General features: G+C 40.7%; 3 long non-coding RNA genes across 3 annotated transcripts in view; all 3 read left to right on the top strand.

Moving 5' to 3' along the window:
- LOC109508225 (uncharacterized) overlaps positions 1–5,336 on the top strand; it is a 6,195-nt gene extending 859 nt beyond the window's left edge. Inside the window, exons 1-5 of the long non-coding RNA XR_002166616.1 lie at positions 1–21; positions 190–278; positions 3,915–4,019; positions 4,080–4,205; positions 5,001–5,336. The exon at positions 1–21 is cut by the window's left edge and continues 859 nt beyond it. This is a non-coding gene — a long non-coding RNA (uncharacterized LOC109508225). The remainder of the gene's footprint in view (positions 22–189; positions 279–3,914; positions 4,020–4,079; positions 4,206–5,000) is intronic.
- A 1,196-nt stretch (positions 5,337–6,532) lies between these two features.
- Positions 6,533–7,655, top strand: LOC109508230 (uncharacterized). The gene is made up of 3 exons (XR_002166618.1): positions 6,533–6,631; positions 6,692–6,817; positions 7,614–7,655. It is a non-coding gene; the product is annotated as an uncharacterized LOC109508230 (long non-coding RNA).
- A 1,275-nt stretch (positions 7,656–8,930) lies between these two features.
- The window catches only part of LOC109508229 (uncharacterized), a 7,961-nt gene continuing 2,574 nt past the window's right edge, over positions 8,931–14,317 (top strand). The window contains exons 1-2 of the long non-coding RNA XR_002166617.1: positions 8,931–9,064; positions 9,845–9,957. This is a non-coding gene — a long non-coding RNA (uncharacterized LOC109508229). The remainder of the gene's footprint in view (positions 9,065–9,844; positions 9,958–14,317) is intronic.

The raw sequence follows: 14,317 nt of genomic DNA on the forward strand, positions 1-14,317 counted from the left end.
TTTCCTGCAGATGTCACAGAGGTGAGCGACGCACATTGATTGGATTGGAAATAGCATTGCTTGTGTGTGAGTGTGCGTGAGTGTCTGCGCGTGTGGAAACAAGGAAGCAAAAGTATGCAAATGAGCTATTCGTTTCTTGAAATGACATTTATATGAACTCGTGTTTGTTCTGTTCTGTTTGCTGTGCAGTCGACGCTAAAAGGAACGAGGGTGCAAACGAGCCAAAAGGACGACAGACGATGCGGTTGATGACATTTTCCTTCGTTTGCCGAAAAGCTGTGAGCACTGTGAGCGCGCGTGTGTGTTTACTCTCCTAATTTGTTGGCCTGAATTTTCGTGTATGTGTATGTGTGGTCCAACATGTTAAATGTGTAAACAATATTCATATTGGAGACAAAGATTACAGCAGTCCACATATTTACTTCAATCTTTAATTGTAAAACCTTAAACAGGAATTAACATTCATCAACATTGCCATCATCATTGAGATTGATGAAGAGGCTTGTGTTGGTTCAGACTCTTCTGCTGGAGGCGCTGACGGTGTAGCTGAGGTTTTTAAATTGGAGAAAAACACGGTGATGGTAGCGCTATGACGTTCATCTCGTCTTCTTACTAGTCCAGATCAAAATGTAGCAATGTGTCCTTGTTGATGGACCCATCTCCGACGAGCGGGCTTAAATTCTCCCACCCAGCCGGAACGCGTTGCTTCGGCGGCGGCAAGGGGTTGGAGCGCAGCTTAATTTATCCAAAAAAATTATCGTTTCAACAAGATACCGTATGCGAGACGAGGGAAAATGCCGGGTGAGGCGGGAATGATGCAAGCCAATGATCCAGCCAAGCAGCTCACGGAATAAATCCACTCATGCTCTCATTGGTCGATATGGCGCCCGGGGACCAATCACGCGCCTTGTTTGAGCGGACACGTAAAGTACAGTACAGGCATGTACAAAGCCTCGGAGTCACGTCAGCTCTTTGTTCGGCATGCGGGGAAACCTTCCCTCTCCCGTATCAACATGAAACAACGCGTCCTTCCGCATTACGGCTGCCGATATGGCTGTATTGTTTATTTATTTTTAGAATTAATTTGGGGAGGGGGGAAAAAAAGCACTGCACCACACATACAGTACTGTATATGGCTTTTGCCTTGTGCGTGATGCCACGCATGGCTGCATTACGTCCCACGTCACCTAATATGTGTCACATATACCGAGAGGTGATTGTTCAGCCACACATAGCTTAAAAGATGGCCCGGTGGCAAAGACGCCAACGGATTGACTGAACGGTAGAAGGCATGATAAATATGCAGTAATGAAACTCATGAAATATTCATTGACCCGCTTCCTCCTCCTCCGCTTCCTCCTCCCACCGTGTGTTCTCTAACACAGGTGAGAAATAACACTTGGATGACACCAATGTAATAACTGTTACTATTCAAGCCTCCATGCAAATGGGGCTGGCAGATCCGCTCGTATTTACATAATTCACTGTCAGAGAGCCAGTCTGAGTATGTTTTGAGTTTGCCAAAGCGCGGAATGAGCTGTAACATTCGGTCATATTTGGGTCACGGCAACCGGCCAGTAAAGGAGTATATGAACTGCAGGCATGTTGGATGGAATGATTTCGCAAAGGGTTGGCGGGACCGCCGTACTGTAATTCCCCAATAAATACAAATATGCTCAAAGATATGCAATATATTTAAATCCAAACAGTATTGTTTAAAAAAAAAATCTTTTGAAATAAATCATATGTCATCGTAAGTATTCACAGCTTTTGCGCAATCGTGTTTGTTGATGCACCTTTGGCAGATTTTAGAGCCGCGGGTCTTTTTAAAGATGATGCAACAAGCAAGGTCGGTTTCTCATGTACATGTGCTTTTAGTTAGTTTGTTGCACACACACACCCCAAAAAAATAGTAAATAGTTCATTTTGCGAATGCCTTGCTACACATATGCTCGAGTCCGCTGTACATCACCTTTCGAGGGACACTGACCAGAATAACATGGAAATCCTCAACTGTCATTGTCAGCTGCAGAAGTGTCATGTTAGTTATACGCGTTGCATGAATCCATTATTTAAAAAAAAAAAAAACATTGCTTGACTCAAACCATCTGAATTGGAGGAAAATATCACCCTCTGGAAATCCAAATGTACCCTGGCGAAGATGAAAGGACCGTCTCATCTGCCTCGCCGCCTTTGTTTTAGTCACTTGGAGCAGTCGCCGGCAAACACCATCAATGCGCGCTTGCTCATTTGGCAGCAAACGCAACAGATTGACTGGGGAGCCTTTTACAGATGGGCGAAAATGGCAGGCGCGCGGGAGCAACAGCTTGCGCAAACACAATGGCGCGCAAATTTGCACCCACGTTCAAACAACTGATTGAACTTATTGAACCAAGAGCTATTTTCTTTATTAGGCACACACTCCACGCGCGCTCTGATGAAGCTTCGACGCCATTAGTGGTTAACGTGAATTGTCGAGAGAGTCAAATGTTCCTGAGGCAATTGTGCTATTTAAAATAAAAGACGCCATTCTGAAAACGGTTTGGTATCATAGAAAAAGTATTGATCGGTGTTATAGAAATGCATGAAAAAATACTGAACACATATGGTAAGCATTATCGACATTATCACGTTATTTTAACGTCACAATATCAAGATGGAAATAGCAACGTGCTTGCTAAAAATTATATGTTTACATCATCCAGGTCAAAGTGATTCGCAAAAGTTGAATCAAGACAACTGCACTCTTCTGGTGAGTTGTATTTGCAGTTTCCTTCCCGATAATGTTAAAAAAAATGGCACACGCAAGTATGATACGAACACAAATAATATGACTACAGATTGGAACAGAATGATGAATTAAAGCCTCGTTAACCTTTCAGGGAGAATCTTCAGAAATGATTCTTCCAACTTTGATGCTATGCTCCACCCACATTGGACGACATAGGCAAATAAGCTTCGCAATTTAGCCAAACGTTTCTCTCTCGGCGACCTGCTTTCGATTGGGTCTCATTGGGGCAAATTCCCTAGTGGGAGTTTGTCAACGCAAACAAGTGTTGCTTCAAACCAAAATGGCTAACTCCTATTGCGTTTCGGGGATTCGTGCAGCCTTTTGCGATTGAGATCTCCACCCAATTTTGTGTTGGCACTCCTGAAAAACAACATAATAGCATTCACACTGGAGCATCTTAGGTGTGGAAAAAGAATACATAATTACAGCAATGGAATTCTAAGTGTGTGCCATAGTCTGTAATTGCATATTCGACAATTGAAGCTCTTTTTTCTTTGTTTTTTTTTTTTTTTTCGAACGAAGGAACGAGCTAAAAAAAAAAAAAAAAGATGTGAGTACCCCTGTGAAAGAACTGCAGGCGTGTCTTATTGTTCGGCTGAGACTTAATCAAGACTGTGTGGATCCAGCTTTGATCGGAGCGCGTCTTTGTTTGATTTTATACGTCCACATCGGCTGTCGGACAGCAAGGACAAAATCTTTTCATGTTGTTAAATTGCTTTTTTTCGGAAAGGCAGAGACATGGTGAAATTCTCTTTGACGACTCACTCATTTTTTTTTTTTTAATCAAAGGAGCTGATTGCCAACCAGCTATTTGTATATCTTAATCATTTTATTTCATTTTTTTTAAAGTTTGTTTTTGCCTTACTCTAATCCAGAATCAAAACATGACACATATAGCACAATATTTTAATTGATTGAGACGTTCAACGACGCATCCAACCTCAAATGGCCCCTGTTGGATTGTGTTTTGTTTCGCTGCTTCCAGTGTGGATAACCTGTTGGTGCGTGTGCACGTCGTACAAAAATAAATACATTAACAATGAGGAGCAATCACATGCATCACTTCACGCGTTCTCTCTCCTTTACAAAAAAAAGCTTACATTTTTTTCCCTCCCATTTGCAGCAAAGAAAAAAAACACATCAGCGTACTAAAGCAAAAGAAGAAGTGACGTGATGGATGGCGGCGAGCGAGACGGCGGAAAGACTCCGGAGATTGACAACGTTTCAGGTCTTTTTTTTTTTTTTTTTCCTCTCTTTCCAACACCTCATTGTTTGTTTCTCTTTCCAGGTGCTCGCCAGACACATGCCGAGAGATGCCGGCGGCCATGATTTGAACATTAATCACATGAGCGACGCAGCAGCGCAGCGCGCCTCGCGTGCTTGTGGATGGCAGGTGGCGGCAAAAGTGAAGCAGGTGCCACGGCGATACTTTTCATGTGGCGGTGCCTGAAGGGGGGGAAAAAAAAAGTGACGCGTTAATTCCTTCGTTTGAAACACAAGGGAGTTATTTTTTTTTCGAGGATCTTGATAGCGGCGCAAAGTTTTTCTCGCGCTTTTTGACACTTTGAAGAATAATCAGTCCAGCATCAACACCATGCATCTACCTTGTACACAAAGCCATTGTTCTCCAATAAAATTCTGCCAATTTATTGAACAAAATGCTGTGAACATTTTTTTCCTTGATCTCTTTAAGTGATCTCATTTCACTTTTAGTTTAATAATCCATCTACGGCATGAAATAACTACATTCCGTTGTAGTTTCAAAAATACAAAAGTAAAAAAAGAAAAGTTTTCAACAGGACATTGTTTTCACAAAAGGACTACATTGTAAATTATTTGTGGTCTATATTTCATCTTAAATTGTAACTTATTCTTTTGTGTGATTTAATGACATTTTCAAAATTATTCAATATCATTACTTTGCCTTTTCAAAAATACAATGGGGAAAAAAAACAATCGTCCAGTCTGACCTATTACAGATCATTAGTGGCAAATAGTTCTCAATTATTGTGTGCTCAGGAATGGCTCCCCCCCCCCGAATTCCAACCTAAACTGTATTTTGTTTTTTGTAAAATAAGATGCAAACATGCACCCACCCACACACACACACACACACACACACACACACACACACACACACACACACACACACACATCATCTCTCGGTGTGTTTGATGTTCTCTCTCTGATTTTTTTTTCTTTCCTGCAGTTTTGCCGTGGGGGTTGGGTGGAAAGCCATCATGCAGAACAGCTGCTCGATCGAATTATCACCTGCCTAATCGGGCCCGCCTGCTGCTTTGTAGTTGCCGCAGCTACCCGGAGGTAAACAATTCCCTGGAAAACAAACTTGCACGCCAACGGGAGTTTCACTTTAATGTCCTTGGAATCAATTTTTACCATCAAAGCAGTCGCGTTGGCAGGAGAACACATTTTTGGAGCGTCCTTCAAGGAATTCATTTACGACCGAGCTAGACTTCATTTTGATAAAACGTCAAGCAGCCCTTTCTTCCATCAATCAACGAAAAAGCAAATTGCTCAACTCCAAACAGTTCTGTGCTTCATCTCTATATTCTCTTATTCTGCCCAAATGGGTGAAAAATAAACCTCAGAATGTCATCAGCTTAGTTGCTTTTTTGATAAGAGTGGGAACAACTGATAGAAGCTGATAACACTGTTTTTATGTCTATCTATCTATCTATCTATCTATCTATCTATCTATCTATCTATCTATCTATCTATCTATCTATCTATATATCTATCTATCTATCTATCTATCTATCTATCGTGTCAATAAGTTAGTAGAATCAGAAAACAGTGGACCTAAAACAGAGCCCTGTTGGACTCCAGTGTGGAAAATCTGACCTTAAATGGTGTTTGCCTTCATTTCCAAGTTACAAAACTGATTGCGTTTGAAGCTGTCTCGTAAATCCAGTTTTTCTCGCAACACAAAGCAAAAAAAAACCCCAAAACAACCAACAACAACAAAAAGCAAAGATACTGCTGTGTATTATACATGCCATGTAGTTTTTATCAACATTTAACCACAATTCATTGGCATACCTCCTCCGTCACAGCAAGGATGGTAAAATCATTCGGCAGCACCGCCAGTGTGCCAACGTGATTTACCCAATGCAATGATCTTGGTGAAGCAGCATGTGGCTCACTGCCCTAAGTGCATCTGCTCTGCAATTTCTCCTCTTCCTGCCATAAAAGGTGATCATCAAGCATATTCTTATGGCAAAAGAGCTTTATTTTTCAAATTTCATGCCTCCGACAAAATACATGCGACTAAAAAAAAACACAAAATGTAATAACTCAACGCAAATATGCATACCACAGCAGCGTATTCATTCCTCGTGCGCGTCAGGGGAATTGGTTGATATTAAAGTCCTTTTCCTTGCGAAAAAAAAAAAAAACAGCTATTTGTATATCTTAATCATTTTATTTCATTTTTTTTAAAGTTTGTTTTTGCCTTACTCTAATCCAGAATCAAAACATGACACATATAGCACAATATTTTAATTGATTGAGACGTTCAACGACGCATCCAACCTCAAATGGCCCCTGTTGGATTGTGTTTTGTTTCGCTGCTTCCAGTGTGGATAACCTGTTGGTGCGTGTGCACGTCGTACAAAAATAAATACATTAACAATGAGGAGCAATCACATGCATCACTTCACGCGTTCTCTCTCCTTTACAAAAAAAAGCTTACATTTTTTTCCCTCCCATTTGCAGCAAAGAAAAAAAACACATCAGCGTACTAAAGCAAAAGAAGAAGTGACGTGATGGATGGCGGCGAGCGAGACGGCGGAAAGACTCCGGAGATTGACAACGTTTCAGGTCTTTTTTTTTTTTTTTTTCCTCTCTTTCCAACAGCTCATTGTTTGTTTCTCTTTCCAGGTGCTCGCCAGACACATGCCGAGAGATGCCGGCGGCCATGATTTGAACATTAATCACATGAGCGACGCAGCAGCGCAGCGCGCCTCGCGTGCTTGTGGATGGCAGGTGGCGGCAAAAGTGAAGCAGGTGCCACGGCGATACTTTTCATGTGGCGGTGCCTGAAGGGGGGGAAAAAAAAAGTGACGCGTTAATTCCTTCGTTTGAAACACAAGGGAGTTATTTTTTTTTCGAGGATCTTGATAGCGGCGCAAAGTTTTTCTCGCGCTTTTTGACACTTTGAAGAATAATCAGTCCAGCATCAACACCATGCATCTACCTTGTACACAAAGCCATTGTTCTCCAATAAAATTCTGCCAATTTATTGAACAAAATGCTGTGAACATTTTTTTCCTTGATCTCTTTAAGTGATCTCATTTCACTTTTAGTTTAATAATCCATCTACGGCATGAAATAACTACATTCCGTTGTAGTTTCAAAAATACAAAAGTAAAAAAAGAAAAGTTTTCAACAGGACATTGTTTTCACAAAAGGACTACATTGTAAATTATTTGTGGTCTATATTTCATCTTAAATTGTAACTTATTCTTTTGTGTGATTTAATGACATTTTCAAAATTATTCAATATCATTACTTTGCCTTTTCAAAAATACAATGGGGAAAAAAAACAATCGTCCAGTCTGACCTATTACAGATCATTAGTGGCAAATAGTTCTCAATTATTGTGTGCTCAGGAATGGCTCCCCCCCCCCGAATTCCAACCTAAACTGTATTTTGTTTTTTGTAAAATAAGATGCAAACATGCACCCACCCACACACACACACACACACACACACACACACACACACACACACACACACACACACACATCATCTCTCGGTGTGTTTGATGTTCTCTCTCTGATTTTTTTTTTCTTTCCTGCAGTTTTGCCGTGGGGGTTGGGTGGAAAGCCATCATGCAGAACAGCTTCTCGATCGAATTATCACCTGCCTAATCGGGCCCGCCTGCTGCTTTGTAGTTGCCGCAGCTACCCGGAGGTAAACAATTCCCTGGAAAACAAACTTGCACGCCAACGGGAGTTTCACTTTAATGTCCTTGGAATCAATTTTTACCATCAAAGCAGTCGCGTTGGCAGGAGAACACATTTTTGGAGCGTCCTTCAAGGAATTCATTTACGACCGAGCTAGACTTCATTTTGATAAAACGTCAAGCAGCCCTTTCTTCCATCAATCAACGAAAAAGCAAATTGCTCAACTCCAAACAGTTCTGTGCTTCATCTCTATATTAGAGCCCTGTTGGACTCCAGTGTGGAAAATCTGACCTTAAATGGTGTTTGCCTTCATTTCCAAGTTACAAAACTGATTGCGTTTGAAGCTGTCTCGTAAATCCAGTTTTTCTCGCAACACAAAGCAAAAAAAAACCCCAAAACAACCAACAACAACAAAAAGCAAAGATACTGCTGTGTATTATACATGCCATGTAGTTTTTATCAACATTTAACCACAATTCATTGGCATACCTCCTCCGTCACAGCAAGGATGGTAAAATCATTCGGCAGCACCGCCAGTGTGCCAACGTGATTTACCCAATGCAATGATCTTGGTGAAGCAGCATGTGGCTCACTGCCCTAAGTGCATCTGCTCTGCAATTTCTCCTCTTCCCATAAAAGGTGATCATCAAGCATATTCTTATGGCAAAAGAGCTTTATTTTTCAAATTTCATGCCTCCGACAAAATACATGCGACTAAAAAAAAACACAAAATGTAATAACTCAACGCAAATATGCATACCACAGCAGCGTATTCATTCCTCGTGCGCGTCAGGGGAATTGGTTGATATTAAAGTCCTTTTCCTTGCGAAAAAAAAAAAAAATGAGCCCACCTTCTTTGATTTTTGGTGGAATCAATAACCCAGGAAGACGGAAAGCTAATTCCACCGCTTTTTCATCAAAATTATTGACTGCGCTCGCCATCTGCGTTTTATTAGACTCGGCGGCGCCCTTTGGACCGCTGATATGCAAATGTGGGAAGGAAGCCGAGTCATGTGACCTGCGGAACAAAAACGGGGCATGGAAATTTACCACAGCGTGCTGCTAACATGTCATCAGATAATAACGTCTGTCTTGATGAAGCAGCATGTGGCTCGTTGCCCAAGCATTAGCTTTTGTCCGCTACGTTTCGAGTACGATATCCTTTTATGAGCCCCACAGGTCACATGAAGGGCTTAACATTGTTTGTTTCTCTTTCCAGGTGCTCGCCAGACACATGCCGAGAGATGCCGGCGGCCATGATTTGAACATTAATCACATGAGCGACGCAGCAGCGCAGCGCGCCTCGCGTGCTTGTGGATGGCAGGTGGCGGCAAAAGTGAAGCAGGTGCCACGGCGATACTTTTCATGTGGCGGTGCCTGAAGGGGGGGAAAAAAAAAGTGACGCGTTAATTCCTTCGTTTGAAACACAAGGGAGTTATTTTTTTTTCGAGGATCTTGATAGCGGCGCAAAGTTTTTCTCGCGCTTTTTGACACTTTGAAGAATAATCAGTCCAGCATCAACACCATGCATCTACCTTGTACACAAAGCCATTGTTCTCCAATAAAATTCTGCCAATTTATTGAACAAAATGCTGTGAACATTTTTTTCCTTGATCTCTTTAAGTGATCTCATTTCACTTTTAGTTTAATAATCCATCTACGGCATGAAATAACTACATTCCGTTGTAGTTTCAAAAATACAAAAGTAAAAAAAGAAAAGTTTTCAACAGGACATTGTTTTCACAAAAGGACTACATTGTAAATTATTTGTGGTCTATATTTCATCTTAAATTGTAACTTATTCTTTTGTGTGATTTAATGACATTTTCAAAATTATTCAATATCATTACTTTGCCTTTTCAAAAATACAATGGGGAAAAAAAACAATCGTCCAGTCTGACCTATTACAGATCATTAGTGGCAAATAGTTCTCAATTATTGTGTGCTCAGGAATGGCTCCCCCCCCCCGAATTCCAACCTAAACTGTATTTTGTTTTTTGTAAAATAAGATGCAAACATGCACCCACCCACACACACACACACACACACACACACACACACACACACACATCATCTCTCGGTGTGTTTGATGTTCTCTCTCTGATTTTTTTTTTCTTTCCTGCAGTTTTGCCGTGGGGGTTGGGTGGAAAGCCATCATGCAGAACAGCTGCTCGATCGAATTATCACCTGCCTAATCGGGCCCGCCTGCTGCTTTGTAGTTGCCGCAGCTACCCGGAGGTAAACAATTCCCTGGAAAACAAACTTGCACGCCAACGGGAGTTTCACTTTAATGTCCTTGGAATCAATTTTTACCATCAAAGCAGTCGCGTTGGCAGGAGAACACATTTTTGGAGCGTCCTTCAAGGAATTCATTTACGACCGAGCTAGACTTCATTTTGATAAAACGTCAAGCAGCCCTTTCTTCCATCAATCAACGAAAAAGCAAATTGCTCAACTCCAAACAGTTCTGTGCTTCATCTCTATATTCTCTTATTCTGCCCAAATGGGTGAAAAATAAACCTCAGAATGTCATCAGCTTAGTTGCTTTTTTGATAAGAGTGGGAACAACTGATAGAAGCTGATAACACTGTTTTTATGTCTATCTATCTATCTATCTATCTATCTATCTATCTATCTATCTATCTATCTATCTATCTATCTATCTATCTATCTATCTATCTATCTATCTATCTATCTATCTATCTATCTATCTATCTATCTATCTATCTATCTATCTATCTATCTATCTATCTATCTATCTATCTATCTATCTATCTATCTATCTATCTATCTATCTATCTATCTATCTATCTATCTATCTATCTATCTATCTATCTATCTATCTATCTATCTATCTATCTATCTATCTATCTATCTATCTATCTATCTATCTATCTATCTATCTATCTATCTATCTATCTATCTATCTATCTATCTATCTATCGTGTCAATAAGTTAGTAGAATCAGAAAACAGTGGACCTAAAACAGAGCCCTGTTGGACTCCAGTGTGGAAAATCTGACCTTAAATGGTGTTTGCCTTCATTTCCAAGTTACAAAACTGATTGCGTTTGAAGCTGTCTCGTAAATCCAGTTTTTCTCGCAACACAAAGCAAAAAAAAACCCCAAAACAACCAACAACAACAAAAAGCAAAGATACTGCTGTGTATTATACATGCCATGTAGTTTTTATCAACATTTAACCACAATTCATTGGCATACCTCCTCCGTCACAGCAAGGATGGTAAAATCATTCGGCAGCACCGCCAGTGTGCCAACGTGATTTACCCAATGCAATGATCTTGGTGAAGCAGCATGTGGCTCACTGCCCTAAGTGCATCTGCTCTGCAATTTCTCCTCTTCCTGCCATAAAAGGTGATCATCAAGCATATTCTTATGGCAAAAGAGCTTTATTTTTCAAATTTCATGCCTCCGACAAAATACATGCGACTAAAAAAAAACACAAAATGTAATAACTCAACGCAAATATGCATACCACAGCAGCGTATTCATTCCTCGTGCGCGTCAGGGGAATTGGTTGATATTAAAGTCCTTTTCCTTGCGAAAAAAAAAAAAAATGAGCCCACCTTCTTTGATTTTTGGTGGAATCAATAACCCAGGAAGACGGAAAGCTAATTCCACCGCTTTTTCATCAAAATTATTGACTGCGCTCGCCATCTGCGTTTTATTAGACTCGGCGGCGCCCTTTGGACCGCTGATATGCAAATGTGGGAAGGAAGCCGAGTCATGTGACCTGCGGAACAAAAACGGGGCATGGAAATTTACCACAGCGTGCTGCTAACATGTCATCAGATAATAACGTCTGTCTTGATGAAGCAGCATGTGGCTCGTTGCCCAAGCATTAGCTTTTGTCCGCTACGTTTCGAGTACGATATCCTTTTATGAGCCCCACAGGTCACATGAAGGGCTTAACAGCAGTTCAAATAATATCAATTATATTCTTTATTTTTCATTTAACGTTACGAGAAAAGTCGTATTAAGAGAGTAAAGTTTTAGCAAATTTACTGCGGAATACAAAGGTAGGAATATTCTCATCATAAAGTCACCCAAAAAAAAAAAAAGCTCATAATATTAATTTCATGTGAAAAATGTCCTGATATTTAAAGAAGTTGCTCACGAGTGTTTGCGAACGTGGCAAGTGTTGTCATTTCACAAAAATAAAATGCTGCAATAGCCCGGTGGCAAACGTTGCAGATTTCAAATGAGGAAAACCACTTCATCTAAACTCTCAAACTAAGGCTTGATGCACAACTTTTGACTTGACTTTCCTTCCCCCGCACGTTTTGTCTGTCTGGCCGCCCGTCTGTCTTCCTAAAAGCAGCAGCATCATCATCATCATCCTCCTCCCCCGCCTTCTCCCCCTCACGATATTCTCAACCTTCCTCCCAATCTGCCGTGATCGAGGTTTCTGTCGTCATATTCAAACAAATGCGCAGCCCAAGATAAAAAGGGAAAAGGGACCAATTAGCATCCCTGCGCCAGACTCAAACCACAGGAGAGTCGCCAGTCATCTCTCTGTTTTCATTTTATACACACACACACACACACACACACACACACACACACACACACACACACACACACACACACACACACACAAAAATCTCTGCAAATCCTGGAAGTCGCTTAAGATAAATTCAACAAAAAAAGCATACTTGTCGAAAGAGTTCTCCAAGAAAATGAATGGCGCCCAAACTTTCCTGTTTTGCTAATTTTGCCCTTCATTTAACATTCAAATGGTATGCCGTTGTCAAACTAGCTGTGGATAGTTTTAAAATTCACTTAGCAGTATGAAATTTGGCCGGCACGTCTATTACGAGCAGATCCACAAAAAAAGTCTCGAGGAGACACAGTAGTGGCCGTTTTCAACTCCGTATCACCCACCCGTCAGTGGAATCGGCATTTCACAATATCATTTGGTAGGCATGATGAGAATGAATTGACCCATAAACAAATCCGAACAACCCATGCCAGGTCCTCTGCCATTTTGCTTTGGAGCAGCCATTCTGGAACATAAATCATGATTGGACCTCAAAAAAAAGGCTCAAGAGGCCATATTTGAAAAGGCACAGAAATCTGCCATTTGTGTTTGCAGCGGCCATTTTTGCATCACTTTAGTCGTTTCCAAGTCGATCATTTCCCAAGATTTTTTTATATATTTCTTTTTTGAGCGGCGTGGAGTCAACCCTACATGCAATTTGGTAGGGATGTCAATCATGCTGAGACCAACACAAAAAAAATCTCAAGAATCCATATTTGAAAAGACACGGAAAGTCTGCCATTTTTTTTGTTTGAAGAGGCCATTTTAAGGTCATTTTCCCCACAAAGCGTTTATACCAGTCACTCGCGAAATGTTCGACATCGCTAATTTCCACAGTACACCGAAAAGAGTCTTTTGTATATCGTAATACAAAAGACAAATCAGTACACACACGCGGGTATTCAGCTCAGCGTGTCACGCGGAACTGGAAGTGCGAGTGAATAATTCGGGTGAGCTAATCAAGCCAAATTCACTCGAATAATTTAGCCAGTTGGCGGTGAAAGGCAGCGTGACGCACGCAGGTGCACAAACACAATTATCAGCGGGGGGAAAGAGTCAGATTAAACCTATTGAACTCTGCCGCTTGAATGCGGAAAAATAACGTGCGCGGGCGTTGACAGCAATTCATTATTCTCCGATATTAAAAAAAAAACAAAAAAAAACGGCATCGGAGCTAAAAATGGGAATGTGATTGACATTAGCGAGCACGTCGCTTCGTGCACTCGCAAACGCAATTGCAACGTGATTAAAAAAAAATGCAGCAGCTTTGGTTTGGGTTTCGTAATTTTAATCATCGATTAATCTATCAATTAATCGATGAATCGGATCTACAAAAAAAAATGTTTCCAGCTCTTTATACCAAAACAAGATTATGATTTCAAATTATCATTGCAGAAAACATCAATGAATATGATTACGTCATGGCTTTGGACCCGAAATTATCCGAAAATTGGCATAAATGTCAATCATGGTTTTCCAGGGTAAAAGCAAAGCAAAAAAAAAACTTTTATCAGTCTGCTATCATGGAGGAGAACAGATATTGGCGAATATTGACCGTTTAAACACTGAATTTTCAATTGGAAAAAAAAGGTGTAAAAATGATGAATCAATCACCAATAAATAATTATTGATAAATTTGAGAATTGATTCGTCATCGATTAGTGGTTGCTCCTCTATCTTGGGATTAGGATATCGAAATAGGGTCTAAAACTTGGTTCAGGGGTTCAAACGGGGCAAATTAAGGCTTCGGGTTTCAAACATGGGTTAGGGTGCATTGCAAAATAGGCTTTCAAGTTTGGTTTAGCGGCTCGGTCAAGGAAAAGAGTTTAAAAGTAGGGGTGGGACTTGTTTATCTTAATTTGCATTGCAAAACAGGATTCAAGACAGGGTTAAGGTTTCATAATGAGGGATTTGACCTTTCTCAGGATTGACAGTCAGTTCGGGTTGAAAATCAGCATTTCAAATCAGGGCACGGGTCCACATTTCAAACGAGGGTTTGTTCGTTTGTTCCTAAAACACAAAAGTGATGTACTCACTAT

Source organism: Hippocampus comes, unplaced genomic scaffold, assembly GCF_001891065.2.
Source record: "Hippocampus comes isolate QL1 unplaced genomic scaffold, H_comes_QL1_v1.1 scaffold265, whole genome shotgun sequence".
Classification (NCBI taxonomy): domain Eukaryota; kingdom Metazoa; phylum Chordata; class Actinopteri; order Syngnathiformes; family Syngnathidae; genus Hippocampus; species Hippocampus comes.